The following is a 21745-nucleotide window of genomic DNA, read 5'->3' as shown; positions in this document are numbered from 1 at the left end:
CGCTTTCCCTCTCCCCGGCAGGGGGCACCGGAGAGCAGGGGCGCTTGCTCCACCTGCGCGCGGCTCAAGGGCTCTGGAGGCTTAGCGGCAAGGGGTGAATAGGATGAAGAATCGAGCTAATAATAGGAGCCGGGATGCTGACTGCAAACTCGGCAGGGAGGTAAGTAAAAGTGGTCCCTGGGGTCCACGCCCCGCGCGAGGATCTGGGGCCAAGGGACGCTCCCGCTGAATTGACACCGGCTGGACTGGGCTCGGGGCTCTGCCCTCCCCTCTTCTCTCTTCCTCCTCTGAGAAAAGAAGGCAGGGTGTGGAAAGCAGGCGTTGTTTGCATGTTGCACCAGGGTCGCTCGCCTAGGAGGAGGAGGAGCCGATTCTCACCCCGGGGAAGGGGCGGGAGGGGAGGAGAGGGGCTAATAAGCTTCCTTCCTGTTGTCTGTTGATTTCTGAAGCCCATGTTTGCGTTCCCCCCCTGCGGACCTTCACCGAGCTTCTCAATGATCCCAGGTTTTATTTTCGCCCTCAGAATACAGAGCTGGAAGTGCAAGACAGCTGGGGCAGGGAGGGAGCACGCCTTACTCCGGGGTCCTGCTCCCTACGGGTCTATGCAGCCTTGTTGTAGATGATCTGTAAAATCGGGGCAGAAGACAATTGTCATTCATATAAATTGGCATCTTAACACTGTTGCACTTTAGGGGTTTTCTTTGTCAAAGAGAAATTCGTGACATAGACGTGCACCACAGAGCCAAGCAAGTGAATGTGGCCCAGAAAGTCATTTGAAAGCAAGAGGTTTGATGTTAACGCCCAGTCCCTAACATCGGTGAGATTGCAGTGTGTTCACGAGTTACCCGTGTGCCCACTGGTTAAGTAAGCAGCTGTTTTGATCGACACAGTATTTTGGCCACCTAAAAATTATCCCACACGTCATATACACATTGACATTTTTATAGCAATGACATGGGCCTTCTTCTGTAGAACGCTTTATATTTGTCAAAGGTCTTACACATCTACGATTTTATTTGATTCTCACAATATCCTTTGAACCAAAGTATCGCGTTTCTTAGTTCAGTGAAGTGGTTTTCTCCTACAAAACTTACATAAGCGATGGGAGACATAAAGCAAACTTGATATTAAAATATGGTGCTGCTAGTTAACAAAAACAAATTAATTTTCAAATGCTAATTCAGCGGGCACTTCAGAATCTTACAGAACTTGCAAGTTGCGGGATAAGGAAAACCAAAACCTGCCTTCAAACCCAGGCATTTTGTAGGTGAGTGACCAACCTCAGGCAGTTACTTTACCTTTCTGAAATTCGGTTTCCTCATCTGTAAGTGAAGGGCTCTGCTTCATAAATTTTATAAATATCAGATGAAGTAGTGTACAGAAAGCAGTTTTGCACGGTGCCCGGCATATACTGAGTGCTCAGTAGACATTAACTCATTATTTTAACATAAACTACTGCATTGCACAGAAATTTAGGTTTTAGGTTCCTTAGCTTTCTAGCTTTTTACTAGCTACATACATAGGAGTCTCTTTGACAGTCGTTTGGGTTCCTAAAGAGAGACCTCACTAAGCACATGAAAAATAAACCCATCCTGGAGCTTATGAAAAATGCATTACTTTGAATTGTCATAATAGTCTTTGATCCCATCTTGGAAGGAAGAGCCATCCTGCAGGCAGAAGGTCCCACTTTTATTTTCTTTCCAATTCCTCTATTTTGGAGTAACTGGCATTCTTTTTTTTTTCTCATCTTGTTTTTCTACTATTCTAGTGTAGCTATTAGTTCTACAAAGAATAGAGCATGGTGCTGGAGAGTTGGTGGCTTCCTTAAATGGTAATAAGCCACATGTGTGGACATGCAGATTTTTCAAGGAAAGTAATGCAAGCTGCAAAGTGATAAAAGCAGAACCACATCCATCCATAACATGCAACTGTGTGGCACAAAATTGGTAGGAAAGTCTGCTTTGCTGCCTCCTTATTTTAAATCCCCTACACCGAGCACCTATGAGGATGAACACTTGTGAAAGTGCTGATTAAGAAAACAGGCCAGATTTGACTGGAGAGGAATCTCATGGGTGGGTGGTCAGAGCATTTCTGCAGGAGGTGAGCTGCAGCTAAGACGTTTTGAAAAACTGTTGCCTGCAGGCCTGGAATTTCAACCCGTTGGCAGCTTCTGACTACAGACTTTAGTGCTGGGGTTGGGGGCTGGGCAGGAGAGGTGGTTAGGCAGAAGGAGATGAGGATAGCCACTTATGGAAACCAATCACTAAAGAGTTAAACTACCCTGCAAAAGAGCAACCTGCATTTGCTTAGGTTGCAGCCTGCTTGGGAGATGCCAGTCCTGAGCCTGTGTGTGGTAGGAGCCTCAAGAGTTTTAGCTTTTCTCTTTTCGTACCCATATTCTCTGCACAACTCTGTCCAACCACAGGCCTGCTGCTGATGCTCTTCCCCATCCCCTCATATATGAACCACTAGACTAGCATGAGAGAACTTGCCCCTTGCTTCTTTCATAGGAGTGTTGCTGTGATTAATGATATGGTCCTAAATGCTCCTGGAGGGAGGCCTTGTGTGATTATTTCTTTTCAGCATACCACTCAGCAATGTTTTCCATAAAGACCTGTCAGCTGTCCTGAAACAAACCAGAGAGTGGATAGTGACACAATTTACCAGGTCCTAGGGGCTTGGGGCTCCCTAGTGGAATCTGTGTTGTAGGTTAGATCCCTGGTGGAACAGGTATTGTTAGGCAGTACTGCTGAGTGTTTTCTGGGAGCCAGTGAGATTGGCTGGCTGGAGAATAGAGGCCAACATTCAAAAGCAAAGCAAGGCATGAGGGTGTAGCTCAGTGGTAGAGCTTGAGAGAAAAAGTAGGAAAAAGAGAGAAGAAAAGTGAAAGGAAAACAGAATAGTTAAAAATTAGGCCGGCCAAGGTACTCAATTTTAAGGAACTCCAACATCTTATTTGAAGAAAATCTGCATAGTATTAGAAAAGAAAGATAAGTTACAGTACTACAAAGAACAGACCACCCCACTTGGGACATTTCAATTCCCTATTTGTTTAAATTTTTCCTTAAAGATTTATGGCTCACAAAAATATGCTATTCTATAATGTGTGTATAATATCAGACAAAATAAGATAAAGCAGTTATGATAAAGGAAAAATCAGGATTGAGTAATAAAACTGAAGTAATGGTAATATTGAAAAAAACTGTATAAGCAGAGAGTCCTGTGCTACATTTAAAGCAGATCACAAATCAGTTCTCAGATTCTCAGAAGTCAATTCAGGATAATTACATAATCAGTTACAAGAGTTAAGGTAAATGTAAAGGAAAGGCCTATAAATTTCTTTTTCAAAATGACAGCATTTTCCTGCTGGTCTCCCTAAAATGTAGAAAAAGTCACCTTATTGAAAAGCAAAGACTTTTTCATAAAAACAAGACTCAACAAGAGTGAGTAAAGTTCATGCTGTGTAGAGAGTGATCAAGATAAGCTACTCCTAAAATAAGCACTGATAACTTTCCTTCAGTTTCAGCTTTGATTGACACACAGCCAGGTCTGCTCAGAGAATTAGGGTTACATCTGAAAAGTGCTAAACTGCAACAGTCCCCAAGCCATTGTAAGGAACTGCTTGACACAAGAAGAGTCAAAATGTTTTTAATAGAGTGAGTTTTAAAGCCCTAGTTTTGGTGTGTACATTACCTCTGCACAAAGCCAGTCATAGCTTCAAACTGTACAAGTTCTGAAAGTTTACCAAAGCTTTTCCCCAAACAGGAAAAAAATGTCAGATTTCTATGTCTATGATGGAATCTCACAATTTTGCCCAATTTTGAAGCAAAAGCAATTGTAAAAGATTATGTGTAGATAGGCCACTTTATAATGTGGGAACAATATGAGAAACTTGATCCTTGATTATGTGTCCCAAGGATATTAAGAAAAATTGTCCATGTGATAATGGCTATCGTATTCATTCTTAAAGGTGTTAACACATAACGCACACAGTGTTCAGTCTAATAGTAGAACATTTCTCCCAAAAGAGGACTTGTTGCAAAAATAAGAGTCAGTGATCTCCTTAGGCAATCAGAGCCACAGGATAAAACCTAGCATTTGGGGTAGAGAAGTATATTCTAATTACGATTCAGTTCTGCAGCTCTTTTTGGCACTAATGGGTGCTGCATGACATGCTGCTGAGATAGATAGCCCCTTGTCGTACCCACCAATAGGAACAAGGTGCCCACAGTATAGGTGGGGCTTCTGGCCCAGGTTATGGGTCTCTGATCTAGAAAATGGCATTAGAATTATTCTAGCATTTATAAACCGGTTCCTTTCAGTGACTATCATTTCAATACCAATAACATCTTTGCTTATTTTTATAAAGCAGATGCTCTTTACATCCCTTAACTCTATGAGGAAAAGTTATTCAATATTTACTGAATATGAGATACTCAACTCAGAAATATGGTATTATGCCCATTTGACAAGTAATACGAATATTGACTTGAAACTTTTTCTGATCTGAGCCAAGGTACCTTTTACAGTGGAAAAAATGTAACTGTAGTGCCCATGCCAACAGAGTGTACAAACTTACTACAAGTAAATATATTTTTGCCCTCTGGATATGAGACTGACTCTACTTATCTTTTTTAAAAAGTAAAGAAGAATAAGAACCAAGACACATCATGTAAAGGTACAAGTTCCCAATGGGAAATGTAAATGTATTGTATACCTAAAATGTACCGATAAAAGAATTTTTTTTAAAAAAGTAGAGAAGAGGGCCAGGGATTTAGCTCAGTGGTTCTGCCACCTGCCTTGCAGGCTCAAGGACCTGAGTTCAATCCCCAGTACCAAAAAAAAAAAAAAAAAAAAAAGAGAGAGAGAGAGAAGAAACACTGGAAAGTGGGAAAAAATTAGACCTAAAAATCAGATTTCCATCTGCTTAAAGTCCAGTTATACTACCTAATATTTCTGTGACCCTGAAAAGCTCGCTTAATCTTCCTGGGACTCTGGTTATTCATAAATGGAAATAACAATATCCATCTCATCAGATTGTTGAAAAGAGTAAAAGATATATAATAAGCTCATCACATCAGAGCTCATAAATAACACCTAATATTTTAATTGTTTTTCTTCAGTCGTTTGGATGCAGTTATGCTGGGCCATCTGTTATGACTTGTGTTTAGATGTCCCCCCCAAAGCCTCTTGTGGTCTTAGGTGGGGCTTTTTCGGAGGTCGCTGGATGCAGAGTATATGATGCTGGAATTGATTCATGGTGCAATGCTAGGCTCAAGGGCACTAGGATTAAGGGTATGATTGCTACCCATCCTAAATACCCAGGATAAGATAAAAAGGACAGAAAGTGTTGTTAAGGTCCCTTATTGCTTTGCTACTTTTTGTCTGCCATGAACTGTTTCTCCTCTGCAAAGTTACTCTGCCTTGGAGCCAGCTGATTATGGATTGAAACCTCTACACACTGTAAGCTAAATAAACCCTTCCTCCTTTAACTTTGTTGTCAGATATTTTGTCTCGGCAACAAGAGAAGTAACTAAGACACCATCCATGCTATCTCATCTAATTTGCTATCCATAAGAAATTTGCTCTGTCAAGTGGTTGGCTAAGGATAGAGACACCTAGAACAGTCCAATCTAAGTAGCAGAATTGATTTTGATGTCATTAACCTGTGCTTTTCTCCAGATGTTGCTCTGAGTCAAAGAACAGTGGTTAGAAAATAGAATGTATACATTTCCCCTTAAACAATGGCTTTGTTTCTGAGTACTATCTGTCCAGTTCTTACATATATTAAATCATGGTTCAAATGTATTCTGAGAGATAGCTAGTTAAACATGTCTGGGACCAATTCTGGAGTGGTAAAAAATACTTCAAATCTACCCACTAGTGAGATTATGTTATTTTCTGTTGAGTTATATGGGGAGAGGGTATTTGAACCTACAGTCTTGTACATGCTAAAGCTTTGTGCTCTACCCCTGAGCTACACCTCCAGCTGTTGGTCTTTTCTGATTGAGTGGCACCTGGAGAGTTTGCAACAGTATGCATAAGGAACCCAAAGTTCCCAGTGGAATGGTTAGATTTAAAGAAAACACAGCAGTCCATATTGCGTAGAAAAATCTTGGTGTTCAGGTTAAAAGTTTCTACATTATAGTAGAATGTGAAATACATTGCTAAACCCAAATGAAGACCTGTTCATGATATAATGCAGGAAAGCTACATTCCTGCAAGCTATTAATGATTATCATTTTCTATGAATTTGGCACAAAGAATTTTAAAAAATATATTGAGGTCGTGGTACACATAGACATTTATATCAAAGTTCACTAGAGGAACAGATTTATTATAAAATATAGAGAGATATAAAAGATTTATTAAGTAGGCTTACAGTAGCCACCTGTAGAAGCAGGGGTGGAAGAAAACAAAATGGTCACCGTGTACTGGACAATTGGAGGATCCAGTTGACAGTCAAAAGCCTAGAGCTCACTGCAGAGTCTGTTGCAAGTCTGTGTTAGAAAGCCAAGGGTCTGTGTCGGAAGCCCGAAGGAAATGGAGAAAAATGTCCAAAGGTGATGGTGAAGACTGGAGTTCCTCCAAAGAAGCAAAAGGGGAGACTTCTTTCTTTTTTCTCTTTTAACTCCATCCAGGCTCCAAGCCTGTTGGGTGGGTCTTCCCTCTTCAGTTCGAGGCCTACATGTCAGTCATCCAGACACGCCCCGAACTGTGCTCCACAAGTCCAATAGAAGTTTCTTTAATCCATTCAAGTTGTCAGCACAATTAACTATCGAAACATTGTTCTGAGCACTTTACAGGTTTTGCCTCAAATTTCCTTATTGCAATCTTCTGTCGATGAATCTATTATTTCCGATATCCTACAGGTGAGGAAAATGAGGTGGTGGTTTTAATTAAATGCTTGAAGTGCAGAGTTACAAAGGCCATGTCAGTCCTATATCCCATCCTCTCAACCCTACACTAAACTATCCTGGTAGTTTTGTCTTAAAAGGAAAACTATTTCCTGTCTGTTTGACCAGGGATGTGATAGTTTGTATCTGGATGTCCCCCTGAAGCCTCATGTGCTCATCGGTAGAGCTATTTAGATATCGCTGGATCTAGGGTGTATGAATATAGATTAAGGAAGTGTGATAACTAAATTAGTCAACTGATTTGTTTAGTGTAATTCTGGATATGGATAATGGGAAGGCCCATGCTGGGTGCAAGTGGCATCAATCAGCAGGCTTGTAGCCTGGTTGGGATAAAATGGAAAGGGAGGCTAGATAATGCTACCTCGCTGCTTCCTGCCTGTCCTGCCATGGACTGCTTCCCCTCTGCGTGCCCCTCTTCCATGCTACCCTGCCTCGGAGCCAGCCAACTATGGGTTGAAACCTCTACAAACTGAGAGCAAGAATAAACCTTTCCTCCTTTAACTTGTGGAGGTCAGGTATTTTGTCTCAGCAATAAGAAAGTAATTAAGACAAGGGACAAATGAAAACCACAGCCAATAAACCTGAGAATCTATATAGTTCATGCTCAGGAACAGTCCTCCATCTGCAGCTCTATGTCAACCAGCCTAGTAAGCTCCTACCTTTGCATTGGTTGACCTCTCTCTTGGGCAAAGCTGAGCTGTGCCACTGGACCCATCCTCATGGAAAGAAATATCTGCTGACTGATGTGGTAGTGCTGGTTTGAGAAGAATGAGACTAGGTTTCAAGACTTTTGGAGTTTTGTTGCTTTTATAAATCATCCATACAATTCCATCCCTGGACCTGAAACAAGTCTGATAAGACCTAGAACTTTCACAGAACCCAGCAATTAAGAAAACAGCATTTTTGCTCTCACCACAAAGAAATATCTAGACAAGATATTTTGAAAACTTCACAGTTCAGCATATTCCCATAGACTTCCTTCTGGTTAGAAACTGATTCTTTGAAATCTATAAAGAATAAAGGAAGGTAGGCAATTACAACCAAGGTTTTCTGTAGATGGTTGGATGAGCTTTGAATCGATCTTCCTCTCTCTCTTCCCCATCCCAACCCCTCCCCCCAACAACACACACCCACAACTGTCTGAGGTTGTTGGCTTGTCTGCAGTGGATGCTTTAAGATCAGTGTGGTTTTGCATTCTTCAGTCCTAATCTTTAACAACAGTGCAGAATCCCAAAGGAATGCCAGATAAAATGAGCTGACTTGGTTTAGTTTCACTTAATTGGTATACATTGCTTTTTGTTTCTGGTGGATTAGGGTAATTGTTTACCTTCTTTCTGCTTGATCAGTGATGTTTAGACCTGAGTGTATCTCTTAAAGATGTTTACTTGGTTTGAAACTTCTGATGAGAGTCATGATCATTAATCAGAAAGCCAATTCAGCCCTCTGGAAGCTTCTTTCAGTCCCAACATTTATCTGTGGTATAATTATAATGAGCCTGAAAGTTGTATGACCGCTGTTTGACAAGGATTTGGCTCTTGCATCTTCATGGCCTGATAGAAGACTAATGGGCCCTGACCTTGCATGTCAGTAACCCATCAATGAACCCTCTCAGTGACCAACTCTGAAGTTGATACCCTCTCTGGCCAGCGTCATCCCTTGGACAGTGGTCCCTGATGTCCTTTTGGGTCTTTTTCTCCTCTGTCTAATTTCTGCTTGTCTTTCTGTCCATGCTTGTCCATCAGTCATCTTGGCTGCCATTCCTCCTGTAGTGGTCAGATGTGTTCATGTTCTAGCCTCTGGCTTTACTGTCTCTTCTCTATTATTTTCTTTCTGCTACTTTATTCTTCCTCAAAATATGTCCTTCCCTCCTTTCTAATTCTGTTTCTTCCTCTAAAATGGGTAGTTATCAACTGGAAAGCTATTTTGTTACCAGTGAAAGTTTAGCAATGTCTGGAAACATTTTTAGTTGTCACAACTGTAGTCAGTGGTGTTTTTACTCACTGGCATCTCGTGGGGAGAGATGGGTACACTCCTAACCATGCCATCATGCCCAGAGCAGTCCATCTCCCTCACATGAGGAGTCATCTGGTTCAAGATGTCAGTAGAGCTGAGGCTGAGAAATCCTACTATTGACAGTCATTTGCTCACCTCTCCTCTCCACTTTAATTTTTTTATCTGTTTCCAAATCCCAGTGGCCTCTTCCCTCCTAGTGCCTCCCTTTCACTTATCTTCCATCAGCTCATTCTTGTACTTCTTACTTCACCATCCTTCTCTACTCAGTCTCGTCAGGCCTCTATACTTAATCCAATCTCCCTCTCTTTCCACCTTTGTTTTCATGGCATAGTTCAGCAGCTACCTCATGTCTCAGCTGTCCTGGCATGAACCCAGGATCTGTGAAAATATTTTTCTTAGAATTCTGTTTATTTTCTAAGTTTTCACAAATGTGAAGCAGCCCTTAAGGTCCGTGCTTCTGGTTTCCACATTCCTCGAGTGTATCACATGTGGCTGAACTGTGCAGCCATGCCAGCCCTTGCCCTGACCCTTTTGGCTCCTTCCTGCCCCTTCAGCTCACCTGTTAGTTTCCACGTGCCGCTTGTGTTGGTTGGTATGATGGTAGCTGCCCTTCTTCCCCTGTAAGAGGGGGAAGCAACACCTTTGTCTATCTTTCATTCATACTTTAAAAAAATGGATGAATGGGTGTTGACGAGATGCTAAGCAACGCTGGGTATTGGATTAACTAGTGTAAAGGAGAGAGAAACTGTCTCCAAGGAGCTGCAAGTCTAATGGAGAGATGAGCAAGGAAAATATCCATGCCCAAATCAGTGCTGGATGTGAGAGGAAAGAGCAGTGTGAGCTAAAAGGAAAAGCTCTTGTGTTAGTTTCCTACAGCTACAGTAACGAGTTAGCACAGTTTAGTGGCTTAAAACAATGCGTGTTTATCTTACAGTCTACAGGTCAGGATTAAAGTTGAGGCATGGCAGGTTCAGTCCCTTCTGTAGGATCTAGAGGAGAATCAAGATCATGCTTTGCTTTTTCTGGATTCTGGACCACCTGACCTCCTTGGCTCCTGAACCTAGGCTCCATCTTCAAAGCCAGTGGTACAGCATCTTCTAATCTCTCATCCCTTGCTTCCTCCATCACATCTCCTGCAACTCTCTCTCCATCCTCTCTCATATAAGAACCAGCAGCATATCTACCCAATAATCTACCCAATAACCCAGGATCTACCCAATAATCCAGGATAATCTCCCCATTGGAAGATCCTCGACTTAGTCATTTATGCAAAGTTCCTGTGTTGTATTAGCTAACATATTGACAGGTTCTGGGGAGTAGAGTATGAGGATATCTTGGGGGCCCAAAATTCAGTCTACCACACACCTCTCATTGCTCAGGCGAGGCAGGTGGCATCAAGGAGGAGGTGAACCCAGTGAAGGCTAAAGAGTAGTGCACAAAGGTTCTGGGGCAGTAGCAGGTGTGACATAGGCTGGGACTTGCCAGAAGTTTGATATGGTAAGGATGCTGAGTGTGTGTGTGTGTGTGTGTGTCGGGAGCAATGCTGCATAATTTTAGGGTAAAATCATTTGGTTAGCCTAGTTCTCCTGCCTACAGTCTTCCATCTGCTCAGTTCCTCATTGTTCTTGGATTATTACATCTTGTTTACACCGGCTGTACTGAATTCTCTGCAAGTCATTTCTTACATTTGTTTCTCCCAATGTAAGGTAAGCTGGGGGCTTTCATCTTTGCTGCCCAGAGCAGCACTGATCAGACCCAAAGCTCAGCTTCTTCTCAGTCTCATTTTTCTACCTTTCCTGTAATTCACCTTGGCTCACAGAAGACTAGGACTTCCTGCAGAGGTTCTAGTAACGTCCCCTTTCCCTGTTCCCTACGTGTGTGTGTGTGTGTGTGTGTGTGTGTGTGTGTGTGTAAGGACAGTCAAACACTAATGCCAGAAAAGAAGGTAGAGTCAAAGTTCAGAGCTCCTTTTGTAGGGAGTATGGTCACTGATGGGTTTTGGGAAGGTACCCAAGTTCTGAGTTGCATTTAGAGGTGTGCTGTTGAGTCTGTGGTACTGGCAACCTGTGGCAACTGAGCACTTGAAATGAGACTTGTCCAAATTGAGATGTCTGGTAACTGTATATACTTAGTATTAAAAATGTATATGCAGCACCCTATTAAACTTTATATGGATGATATTTTGGACATATTGGGTTAAATATAATTTATTAATAAAATTGACTGCACCTGTTTCTACTTTTGTAATGAGGCCACTGACCAATTAAAATTGTATAAGTGGCTCTCATTATATTTCTTTTGGACAGTGCTGATCTAGAGGCTCAGGAGAAAAAATAGAAGTGAATGAACTCAACAAGAAGTGAGATAGACTAAAATTGTGGCACTGTTGTGGAGGATGGGAGGGGAGACATGGGGAATCCTGTGAGTGACCATGGGTAGGACCACGTGATTGCTGATTAGCAAAGAGATGGAGACATTGAGGACTCTAGTCCTGCTTTATGCAAGTGGATGGAGGTAGGAAAAGGCAAGTTCCCTTTAGGTGCGTAGATTGTCATGGCAACAGGACACAGTGGCATCTGCTCACTAGTACTATGTGGAAATGAAGTAAGTGGCCTGTAAGCCCCTTCTCCACCCCAGCCCCAACGGTGCAGCTTTTGCAGTCTGACTTACACTCTTTCAGTATTATGAATATAGGGCCGGGAATTTAGCTCAGTGGTGTTGTGCTTGCCTGGCAAGTGCAAGGTCCTGCGTTCGATCTCCAGTACAAAAAAAAAGAATGTAGCATACATTTTCTCAGCACGGAGGCTGGGAGACAGGCAGGGTGACACCTCTTTATACCATACTAAATAACTGCCCCTCCTCACAGTCTCTTGGCTCAGCTTTGGTCCCTTCTATCAGCCACCCAACACATCTGTTCCTTGGCCAAGGCACAGCTCAGGATACAGAGCTGTGTAAGCGTCATGTATTTGTGGTCTTGGGGACCAACTGCGTCTCTGTTTTCTCCCGTTACTGTTTCCCAGGGGCTCCTCAGGCCCTCATGCAAATAAAATCCTTTTAGGACATGTCTGGATGTGCCCAGATTTTCTGAGTGTGATTCCTAGTGACACACTTCGTAAGTTCCTACACATGTGGTGAAGGGAAAAGAGCAATTCTGCAGGGAAGTTATTGTTGTTAATTTACAAATGAGCAAACACCCCTAGAAAGATTGTCACATCCTATGTGGTGTTTGGGGGACTAGAACTCAAACCTGCTTCCACCACCATATTTTTGTTAGTTTTTAAATTGGAGGTTTTTGTTTTGTTTTTCTCAGAATACCTATTGGTCCTCCCCACCCCCATATTATAGAATAGTAGGGAAGTTATAATACCTTCGAGAGTTTTTAATCTCTTGATTTCTATAAATCTGACACCTTAAACCCCTAAACTCTGATACCTTTCCAAAAACATTATCGATCATTCCTTAAATATTTGCGGCATGAATGAATGAATGTTTTCCATTGTCCTACAACAAAGCGATAAAAAACGTTAAGACAAAGCATTCAGCAGGTTCGTTCTCAACACTTTGTTATGAAGAGAAGTGTCACTGCACCTCTACTATCTTACAGACAACAGTTCTTATGATGTCCGCCTGGAGGCTTACACAAGACTTCCTGAAGAAAGGATTCCAATAAAACCGAGCATCATGGCACAGGTGGTCATCCCAGTACTCAAGGAGGCTGAGGCAGAAAGATCACAAGTTTGAGCCCAGCCTGTCTCAAAAACAAATACACAAAGGATTCCACCAAAAATAAGTGTGGAATTACTGATATATTCTGGACAGATGATGTCTACAGATGATGCTGTCACTCTGAAGAGTCAGGACCACACAGCACATTCGTGGTTCAGACTTCCCAGGGGCCCAGTGACTGCCTTGTACCTCAACTACAACCTGACCTGGCACAAGTGCAATTAGAGCAGTGATCGCCTGAATTCATTGTCAGATGGGGAGGAGGTTGTGTGAAATTGGCTGTGACTGTCTCCTGAGTCCCCAGGAATTAGAGATAAGAAGGAACCCTGGTGTTTCACATTGCAATTATTTGCTGTTGGTAGCAACTAATAAAATAATGGGCCAGGGCTCAAATTCTAAAGCCAGGCAGACCCAATATGTCACTGAGCCTTTCTTTCCTCATGAGGAGATTGGGAACAATAACCTGGCTTCCTTCAATGCCTGTAGAGAATTAAGTGATTAGACACATTTAGAACACTCAGGACAGCCCCTGGGACATGAGAAGTACTAATGTGTTTATTGTTGTTGTTATTAGGATGTGGTGCTTAAGCAGGGAAACTTGCCTTATTAAGCTTCAAAATATTTCTGGTATTTGTAAGACACAAAAGATCTATTTGGGAAAAGAGTACATGAGTGGGTACATAATGATTAGAATTTGTAAAAGATTGGTAGTTTGTCATTTCACCATCATTGGTGATAAGGGGGGTATAGCAGCCATCAGTGACACTAGATGACACTGGAGAGAAGATCTGACAGGGAGAACATTTTGAGTGGTAAAGAAAATCTATACTGTGATAAATGAGATCATTATGTATATCAAAAGTATAGCAATAAAATTAATTTAAAAAAGAAAATCTCAAAGAACATAGTGGTTAGGGTGGAGTGCCAATTTGATTGGCTTTGGGATCTGCCTGGGGCTTTGGTGGAGAACACTCCTGGGTGGGTCATCAAAGTGTGACGTTGGGGTCTGTGTCTGGTCCCTCTCCCCTTCCTCTCTGGCACTGTCCCTCTGTTCTGCTTCCTGGGCTCCTTGAACCAGGCAGCTTTGCCCCAGCCCACCCTTCCACCATGATGCTTCTACCTTAGAGCCAGCTGACTGTGGGCTGAATCCCTTTAAAATGTGAGCCAACAGTGGTTTTGCTGCCTGCTGTGCAAGCACAAGGATCCGAGTTTGATCCCCGGTACCCCCCCAAAATAAATTAATTAAATTAAATAAAATGAAATGTGAGCCAAATTAAACTTCTCCTCCTTAAGTTGTGGGTGTCCAGTATGGTGTCCCAACAACCAGAATAGCTGACATACAAAGGGCCAGGGGCGTTCAGGATTTCTCCTATCTTGTGACTTTTTCTCTGGAAATGCACTCTGAGACCACCATAATTTCTATCAGTGCAAGTGGTCCTGAGAGGAGTTTCTTTTCAAACCTTTATCTTAAATGTATCTTTTTAAACCTTTGACTTAAAGATCTGGGATCAGGTTTAGGCCAAGAAAACGAAAGGTCAGAAAGCTTATTCATTTTCCTAGAAGCCTTCTACATAGAGCTGTTGACATGTTTGCAGGCAATTGGTGTTGAATTAGTGCATGTATGAATGAAGGAATGGTGGGGAGCCCTTCCATGGGGAGGGTACAGCACAGCAAGGATCCAGAAGTTTAATTCCAGCCAGTCTTCCTATTGAAGACCCCTCCTTCACAGATGAATGAACTGTGAAATGAAGTGATCCAGTTAAACACACACAAAGCTTAGTGGAATCACCACAAGAATCAGACATACCACATTACATCCCCTCCCCTAATACCAGCATGGAAGACCAACATTCTGAAACAGGCCACTGTAATTGGAGATTCCTGCATTTGACCCCAAAACACAAAACAACCCATGACTCTCAGGAGCAGTAAGTACCCCTTGTGACAGCTCCGTAGCTCTGTATTTATTTATTTCTCACTTCTTGCAAAAACACTATCAGCATTCAATCAAGCCTCAAAGAAAAGGGTCAGGAGGCAAGTGGTTTAAACTGCCTAAACTAAACAGTCCTTTCCCGTGAAAACTATTTTCTTTCTCTCGAGGCCAAACTGTTGTTCTCAATACTGTGAGGAATACACAAACGAGGGTGAGCTGAGGCATGAGTCAGGGTGAGTTGTTACCATGCTAATTTCTCTCCATGACACGACATCACAGCACCTCTTTGGAAATGAAGACAATGATGAGAGTGTTCTCGGCACACTGGTAAGATCCTTGCACAAAACTATGAAACTCATAGCCTCTACTGACTATTTTGAGGCTGGCATTCTTATCTTCTGGCCTGAATGCTCTGAAATACAAGGTCAAGAGCTACTTTGGGGGGGGATTTAAGGAAACAGCAAGATTCACCATATGCCTTCAAAATTGTCATTCCTATAAAGGGAACTTTGGTATAGAAAATGTAATGCTAGAAGATTATTTTCCCTGTGAGTTCAAATTGAGACTCAGAAACATTCAAGAGCCCTTTATGCATCATTTATACCCTTATTTTTCCCCTAAGAAGGACTTTTTCCCAATGGCTGTCTGCATGCCTTGAAAGAGCCATTATCCTGTTTTGTGATACCACTATCTATTGCCAGGCAGAGGTGCTGGTGCCAGACTAAGAAATACATGCACATTCTTCACATCTCTGGAAGTTGGCTGGCTCTCAGCAAGAGCATGGGCCTCCTGGTGTCATTCTCAAGATTGAGTTTGTATCTGTCATGCATCAATAACAATTCTGGCAATCTTTTATCAATTGTTCACTCAGCCCAAGTACTGTTCCAAGTGATTTGTTGGTGTTAGTCATCATACTAAGCCTGCCAGGTAAGTAGTAGTATCTCTATTTTATAGTTGAGAGAGTAGAAGCATAGAAGGGCAATCACTTACCCAAAGCCACATGGCCAGTAAGTGACAGAGCCAGGAATCTGAGGCAAATTGTATGCTCTAGGAGAGCCCATGCTAGTGCATAGCCACTTCTATATCCGGCTGGCCCAGTCTCTTATCTGAAGAGGCTATTTAGCAGAGTCACCATCTAGGCCACTGTCCTACAGAAATCTTACTTGCATCTCCCACTATTGTTTCACTGATAGGTCCTGCCTCCCTCAAACCCCTGGAAGTCTGCAGTGGCCTGAGTCATCCAGCTGGGCAGCCTGTGCTTTGCCTACAAACAAGTTGTGGGGTTCCTTATGAAAGGAGGAAATGAATCAGAAGTTCAGTGCAATGTCCTGTAGTGATTTCTTACCATTCACAATTCGTTGTCCAATTTGGGTGATTCATAGTACCAGGATTCTAAGGGCAGCTCCTGCATGATCAGGCAGCTCTGTGGCCACAGGCTGTGTGCACAATTCGAGGCACCCACCTTGCAAATTCCTAGAGTTGAGAGGGATTTCAATGGAAGTGGGTGACAGCAAGAATTACCACACCCAGAATAAACTTCAGCCACATGCCCTGGTGAGGGATGTACCTGGGAACAGTAAGAGGACGTGTTGCTATATTATTTACAAGAACAATTTCAGGACCATTTGTCCAGAGCCTGAAGTCCAAAGTAAGATTTAAGAGCAAGGAGCCTTATACTCTTTGAATATGTCATTCAGACCTTGTGCATAATACATTCCTAGTGAATGATTTTTGAATAAAAAAATTATTATTTAATGCATTATGGAGTTTTTCATGAACATCTCTTATTAAATGATACCACCATGGTTGAAGGAAAGGATCAGATTATGTTCATTTCACACATTGGTTATAGAAGTATTTGTAAAATCTTGTCATCTCATCATCATTGTAGACAGCCACTATGGATATGAAAGCTGAAGACCAGTACACAGTGATCTCTCCTCTACCATGCCACTTCCCCTCAGGTATACTGAATGCTATAACGTAGATTGGCTGCCTGGCTCTGCCTTCTGTTTTTTATTTATGATTTCTATTAGCCTAGCTTCTGAGGATTTCCAGCTATATACGGCTTTCTTGAGTAGTAACATAACTAGCAGAAGGCCAACAGGGTGTACAGGTACCCTAAGAAAGGATTTAACAGAATCTTAGAGATAAAAATAGTATTGTAGACAGCTAAGTCTGGTAGAAATATCAGACAGGGCTAGGCTTCAAGGGAGTCAGTGCAGAAGATGAGAACACATTACAACTGTGGCTAGAGTTGCATCCATTGAAGGTCAGGCCTCAAGATGAAGATGGAATGACTAGGCCTGCATGCCTCCCCAAGGGATAAGCAATATACTCTAACTGGTATTACCTGGTCTAATAAAGTCTAGATAGACATCAGCCACCCCAGTGATGGCCAAGACCTCCTGATACATCTCTTTCTTCAAAGGTCCTTGTTCTTTCTATGTACACTTGCTATGTGACCTACTTCCCCATTGGATCAATATCACCTAAGTGGCTATACTTGTAATCTTATTGGTTGATCATAGTTTTGTCCCATGTTGTCCCTACCTCGTGATTTTGTACCCACCTCTTGATTTTGCTCTATAAAACTTCTTCTGTGAAGTGGGGTACACATCAACCCCATTTTCAGGTGCCCTCCTGTCTCTCAGGGGCTATCTCGCCCAATAAATATCTTCTACTCTTCACTTCTATTGTTCCTTAGAATTCATTCTTTGATTTTGGGAAACACAAACTCAGTGTATCTGACATTCAGCCGGTTGGGAGTTACATTTGTTTCCCCTATATCAATAGGAGGTAACAGTTAACAGCATTGTACCATATAAATCAAAAGAGCTTAAGGAGAGGATTTTGAATGTTCTCATCACAAAGAAATGATAAATGCTTCCGATGATGGATGCCCTAAATATCCTGAGTTGATCATTGTACAATGTACACACATACCAAAATATCACACTGTACCTCCTAAATAGGCACGATTATTTTCTGTCAATCAAAAAACAAATAGGTAGTACACTAGGCAAAGAACTGACCCCTACCCAAGAGGGGCTGTGGGAGTGGGCTCACTGGGTGGGAAAGGGCTGATAAGAGGCAGCAGAGATAAGAGGCCACAGCCCAGTGTGCAGCCAGAACAGAGTTGGGGTTCATCCTCCTCTCCGTGAGTCTAGGTCCGTGCTCACAGTTCAGTCATTAATTTATCCTTCATGTAGCTAGAAGATACCTTGTGGGTTTCTAGACCCTCTGGATTTCAGTTCTCCCTGAAGCTCTCTGTGGCCCAGCTGCCTTACCAGACCTTCTTAGTCTGGAAGAGGGAAAGGAAATAGAATTAAAAACCCATCGTCTCCAGTTCCACTAGAAGGCTGAGCAGGAGAGGACGTTGGAAGTGATGGCTTAATGAGGTGTTGTGATTGTTGGAGGTGGCCTGGTCCCCGCTGGGAAGTTACTGAAATCCGGGAGAGGTCTGCCAGAGGGGAGGGGAGTCCACAGGGCAGGACACTGGGAAGGGACGCATCTGTGTACTCTGCACTGAATGGTCTCCTTGCAGGCCACTGCTTTTCTTGGGGAGGCCACCACATTTTTTTTTTCAGTGCTAGGGATCAAACTCAGGACCTCCTCACTAATGCTAGGCAAGCATTCTAAAGCTGAGATAGTTCCCCACCCTTTTATTTTATTTTTTTGAGGAAAAAAAAATGTTGCTATCCTCTTGCTTAAGCCTGCAGAGTAGCTGGAATTACAAGTGCTACCATGCCTGGGGCAGAGCCTCAATTGCAAGGATCAAAAAAAAACAGACCTTTTTTGAAGATCAGAGAGAAACAGCACCTTGCCTCATTCTCCAGGGTCAATGAGTCCAAGACTGAATGTCATCCTCTCCCCACCACGGAACGTTAGTTGAAAGCCTTGAAAAGCATTTCAGAGGTGATGGCATTAGTGAGCCATTCCTCCCCATCTCCCCGATTCCTCACCAAGGAATGCCATCTAAACAGTATTCTAACCACTCTGTATAATTCAGTCACGAGAGCCATTTGGTTCTTTTGTTTGATTTTGCTTTTAGAGAGAGTGTTTCCATATGCACATGATATATTTCAGAAACAAATCTGAAAGGAACCATGGTCCTCACAGCAGGCCACTGTTGTGAGTTAAATCGCAGTGGTCTGACCTCAAAGTGCATGTTTTGGCAGTAGTCACAGCTGGCCAAGGTTGCTTCTACTTACTCATCTTTCTCTAGGCTCCCAACATGTTTTCCTGGAATATGCTTGGGGGTGGGGCTTATTTGTAATCTCACATAATCCTCATTCTCTTACAGAACGCATGCAGAGGTTGCTCTCCATGGGAAGAACAGCAGCTCATGTGGAAGGTGCTTGGCACCCCTGCTACCTCTAACGTGTGTCCAATTTAGAAGATTCTTGGCCTCTGAAGACAGGCTAAGGGACAATGGCCCATCTTGCAGATGTCACATCCTGTCCTTCAGGATTGCCAGTTCAGTCTGTACCTCACCTTCAGCACTGACATCATGAGTGATCTGGAATGAGGACAAGGACAATGCTGGCGGTTCTGCTTACTGCTGGTAGCATCCTCGTTCCTTCACTTTACTGCACATATTAAGCAAGCTTACCCTTGAATCTGTGATAAATTCTGGAATGAGCATTGGCTAGAAACAGCTACAGAATGATTTCAGAAAAGTCAGGAGAGACATTTTAAGAATACTATTTAGAGAAATGAAAATAAACCAGAACTAGGAAGACCCCACGTTTTGATTTATGACTGTACTGTGTCCCTTAATAACTTTGGGCCATGTACAAACAGCTTAATCTTCCAGTTTCCTTATCTTTTAGATGAAGGTGAGTACAATCCCCAACACATAAGATTGCTGTGAATTTAGATAACACATGGAAATCCCACAGGGCAGGCTACTCAGCATATAATATGTGCTTAGCAAACTGTACATACGTTTCTGTGAATGTGCACTCAGTGACTACAGAAGCCATGAACAAGCATCCTAATTTTATACCACACTTCAGGATCATAAGAAGGTCACTTACATATCTCTTGGTGTCAGATTTTCTTCTGAGAAAATGATGTACTCTTATGGTTTAGATCTCAAATGTCCCCCCAAAGGTTCATATAATCATAGGTGGGGTTTTGGAGGGTACCTGGATCACTGGGGACTCTACGGTGAATTTGCTTTTATAAGGGGGGGCCTGGTAGGAAGAAGTGGGTCACTGGGGCTGTGAACTAGAAGGGTGTATGTCTTTTCTCGGCTCCTCCCTTCCCTCTGCTCCCTGGCTGCCATGACATGAGCAGCCTTCCTCTGAGGCAGGCCCTTCCAATATGCTGTTTCTGTGTTTGAGTTTGCTAACCACTGACTGAAACTTCTGAAACTATGAGCCAAAATAAACTTCTCCTTTGAGTTATGGGTATCAAGTATTTATTGGTCTTAGCAATGAAGAAAGTGACTAAGACCTGTACCTACCTCAAGAGTTGGACAATCAATCGAATAACATTCAGACAGTGTTTTAACTTCTACTGAGAGTTACACTATGAACTCAAATTGACATTCTGCTCCCTCATCAACATAAGGGAAAATTATCTTTGTAAAAGGCAAAAGATTTATATGATCTGAAGAGAAACCAGAATATTGGAAAATTATCTTATGAATCTACATTTGCAGATGTCTTTGTTGAGCTTGTTCTATGAGTATTTTATTTATTTTTTTGTTACCAGGGATCGAACTCAGGTCATTGTGCTTGTGAGGCAGGCGGGGGATCCACTGAGCTAAATCTCTGGCCCCTATGAGTATTTTATAAAGCCACTTTCCCAGTGAGTTTATCATACATACTACAAATTCTCAGATTACCAAGGATGTTCTATGAGCATAGATGATTGGATAAAGCATGCACAATTCAGTGACAGTTAATGTTTGTAATTGATTTATCACACGCAATCAATCAGTGAGCTTTGGGGTTTATATAATTGCTTTTTGAAAGCTCCTAGTGGCCAATAATTATCAAGAATGATGAGAGTAAATATAAGAAAACCTACAACCAGAATGCACACTTTGGTGACTCAGGACATCCCCAGATGGCCTGCAGTTGAAATATGCTGGGGCAGACTTTTCTCATCAAACCACATTCTGGAAAATATCTTCTTTTCTTTTGGCTCATTTGCAACTGAAATGGACTCAAATAGCTAAATCATGCCTCATATGAGGAGTTAGGCAAATGTGTCCTAAATAGCTGTGTCTCCCTTTATCCCACGATGCCATTACACTGGGTCATGTCACTAAAGCTGAAATTCAGAGAAAATTGGGAAATGCCTAGAAAACAGTAATTTACTTGGGAGGGTACCTGTACTGATGTTGGGCCTACCACGTGTAGGTGCCATGATCTCAGAATGCTGACGTGATCTTTTTGAAGTTTGGAATTTAAACAATATGTGTTGGTAAATGATCAAAGGGAAACTTTCCATTGTTATGTTAATTAAAGCCATTCCACAATTGTGGGAACATGTTTTTATTACTTATTCACTGTTTCCAGCTAAGCAGTAGGAACAAATACTCATATGAGGTACTGCAATTACTAAGGATTTCACTTTCCATTTCCTGATGTTATGGGTTGAAGTGCACCCTCCAAAAAGATATGTTGAAGTCTTAACCCAAAGTACATCAGAATGGAACCCTATTTGATAATGGGGTCATTGCAGAGGTAACCAGTTTAAATCAAGTTTTATTAGAGAAGAGCAGGCCTTTAACCAATGACTGGTGTCCTTATAGAAAAGGAGAAAAGACACAGAGAGATGACCATGTGATGACAGAGGTAGATTGTAGTAATGCATCTAGAAGCCAAGGAATGTCAAGGGTTGCCAGAAACTAGAAGAGCCAAGGAAGGATTCTCCCCTACTGGATTCCTAGGAAGCATGGTCCTGCCATCACTTTGGTTTCAGGCTTCTTTCCCCTGCTACTGTGAAACCCTAAATTTCCATTGTTTTAAGCTGCCAAGTGTGTGGTACTTTGTTAAGGCAGTCCTAGGAAATTAATACCCCTGGTTTGCACATTTCCTTTTCAATATATATTCACGGTTGGTTTATAACATAGGAAAAGCAAGTTGTGGTAAACATTCAGAACTTAATCCTTAAACCATTTGCATCTGCTTATAGT

At 42.2% G+C, this 21745-nt stretch overlaps 1 long non-coding RNA gene across 1 annotated transcript; it reads left to right on the top strand.

Annotated features, from left to right (window-relative positions):
- The first annotated feature begins 13 nt into the window (after positions 1-13).
- On the top strand, positions 14-19999 carry LOC110344617 (uncharacterized). Its single transcript, XR_015443288.1, has 2 exons — positions 14-160; positions 18896-19999. It is a non-coding gene; the product is annotated as an uncharacterized LOC110344617 (long non-coding RNA).
- The last annotated feature ends 1746 nt before the right edge of the window (positions 20000-21745 follow it).

Source organism: Heterocephalus glaber, unplaced genomic scaffold, assembly GCF_053883595.1.
Source record: "Heterocephalus glaber isolate CG9 unplaced genomic scaffold, H.glaber_assembly_v1.0 deba00000331, whole genome shotgun sequence".
Lineage (NCBI taxonomy): Eukaryota > Metazoa > Chordata > Mammalia > Rodentia > Bathyergidae > Heterocephalus > Heterocephalus glaber.
This window is presented reverse-complemented; position numbering and strand designations above follow the sequence as displayed.